Source organism: Triticum dicoccoides, chromosome 7A, assembly GCF_002162155.2.
Source record: "Triticum dicoccoides isolate Atlit2015 ecotype Zavitan chromosome 7A, WEW_v2.0, whole genome shotgun sequence".
In the NCBI taxonomy this organism is placed as follows: domain Eukaryota; kingdom Viridiplantae; phylum Streptophyta; class Magnoliopsida; order Poales; family Poaceae; genus Triticum; species Triticum dicoccoides.
Genome location: NC_041392.1, coordinates 182,471,168 through 182,473,809, shown reverse-complemented (window position 1 = coordinate 182,473,809; position 2,642 = coordinate 182,471,168).

Here is a 2,642-nt window from a genome sequence, read left to right as displayed (position 1 = left end):
TGCGTCACGGTTTTCCGTTTCCATCCCTAGTTTCGGATGTACTTGGGTCACCGGTGCTGCATCTTGCCAACCAGCTGTCCTCTACTGCGCAAAAGCGGGTCATGAGGCTTGTTAGTGCGGCCATTGTTCTTGGCTTTTCTTGGCCGAGCTGTCTGGCGAGCCATTCATCTCGGACATTATGCCTGAAAGCCGCTAAGGCTCCAGCGTCCGGATAGTCGACTATCTGATTCTTTTTAGTAAGAAATCTATTCCAGAATTGCCGAGCTGACTCTCCGGGCTATTGAGTTATGTGACTAAGATCGTCTGCATCCGGAGGGCGGACATAGGTCCCTTGAAAATTTGCTCGGAAAGCGTCCTCGAGCTCTTCCCAACTTCCGATTGTGTTTTCAGGAAGGCTTTTGAGCCAATGTCGGGCTGGCCCTTTAAGCTTGAGGGGTAAGTATTTTATGGCGTGGAGGTCATCTCCTCTAGCCATATGTATGTGGAGGATATAATCCTAGATCCAGACTCCAGGGTCTGTTGTTCCATCATATGCCTCTATGTTTACGGGTTTGAATCCCGCTGGAAATTCATAATCCAGGAGCTCATCGGTGAAACATAGGGGGTGTGCGGCACCCCTATATTTGGGTGTGCCGGATTCTGATAATGGCTTTATTGCATTGCTTACGAGAGCTTGCTTTCTTGGCCCGTAAATGGACCTAGCTGGGCCATGATGCGAATTCTTAAGTGGGTCGCATGCCAGCTTAAGTGCGGCGCTGCTTGCCGCTTTATGCTGGCCATGGGGTCGTCTACCCGACCGTGTGGCTTTCTCACTTTTGGAATGTGAGGGCTCTAAGGCCTCCTCGTCGAATTCAGGCAGTAGCTTTCTCTTCAGATAGCTTTTAGTGCGGCGACTGTCGCCGTATTTGTCTGCGGTATTGATTACTTTACTCCGTCTGATCCTGAGCGCATTTTCCGCAGTTTTTAGCTTCCGCTTCTGCTTTTTCAGGCTGCGTGCGGTTGCAACGAGCCGTTTGTGGAGGTTCTTCTGCTTCGTGGGCTTGTCTGGCGTAGGGTCGTCCGGAATGCCATTTTCGCCGGGGGAGGGATGTTCGGTTTCTCTATCCGGGTTGTCCTGTTGGGACGGTTGCTCTAAGGCATGCTCGTCGTCTACCGGCTCATCCTGCTCTATGGCTGGGTCTTTATCGAGGCGGGGCTTGGGTCGGCGTTTATGCCGATGCTTTGATTGTTTTTCGAGAGATCGATCCCTCTTTCCATCCCTGTTTTCCTCGTTGTTGCTTCCTTTAGGGGTATCCACCATGTACACATCGTGAGATGAGGTGGCTGTCCGATGCCCTATAGGCGTTGGTTCTTGGTTGTCTCCTGCATCGTCGTCCATACCGTCGATGTCTTCGGAGTCGAAGTTGAGCATGTCGGTTAAGTCGTCGACAGTGGCTACGAAGTGGGTGGTGGGTGGGTTTTGAATTTCTTCATCATCTGAATCCCATCCTTGCTGACCGTAGTCCGGCCAGGGCTCTCCTGATAAAGAGAGAGACTTTAGCGAATTCAGGATGTCGCCGAAGGGCGAGTGCTGAAAGATGTCTGCGGCGGTGAACTCCATTATCGGCGCCCAATCGGATTCGATCGGCAGGGGCGTGGGGGGCTCGGAGTTCGGAAAGGAATCCGGCTCCTCAGAGTCACGGGCCATGCGGAGTGCGGGGCTGGAGTTCGGCTCGATCGCCTCTAAGATCGTAGCCCCTGAGGTAGCGTCCAACCGCTGATCCTCGATCGGCGCAGTAGGCTCCGAATCAATGGTCGGAACCGATGCGTGTGCGGCCTCCAAGGCACTGTTCGGCGGCAGAGCTATATCATGCCCATCGAGACAGTGCGGCACGCTTGGCTGTGGCTCGAATCCATCGAAGATCAAGTCCCCGCAGATGTCAGCCATGTAGTTTAGGCTTCCAAACCTGACCTGATGGCCAGGGGCGTAGCTTTCAATCTGCTCAAGGTGGCCAAGCGAATTGGCCCGCAGTTCGAAGCCGCCGAAGACGAAGATCTGTCCGGGGAGAAAAGTCTCACCCTGGACCGCATCATTGTTGATGATCGAAGGAGCCATCGGTCCTAAAAGCGATGACACAGAGGAACTCTCAATGAAAGCACCAATGTCGGTGTCAAAACAGGCGGATCTCGGGTAGGGGGTCCCGAACTGTGCGTCTAGGCCGGATGGTAACAGGAGGCAAGGAACACGATGTTTTACCCAGGTTCGGGCCCTCTTGATGGAGGTAAAACCCTACGTCCTGCTTGATTAATATTGATGATATGGGTAGTACAAGAGTAGATCTACCACGAGATCAAGGAGGCTAAACCCTAGAAGCTAGCCTATGGTATGATTGTTGTATGATGAAGTTGTCCTACGGACTAAAACCCTCCGGTTTATATAGACACCAGAGAGGGTTAGGGTTACACAAAGTCGGTTATAATAGTAGGAGATCTTGAATATCCGCATCGGCAAGCTTGCCTTCCACGCCAAGGAAAGTCCCATCCGGACACGGGACGAAGTCTTCAATCTTGTATCTTCATAGTCCTGGAGTCCGGCTGAAGGTATAGTCCGGCTACCCGAACACCCCCTAACCTCGCTCGTTCCTTGGCTCGGGCAAGTTCTG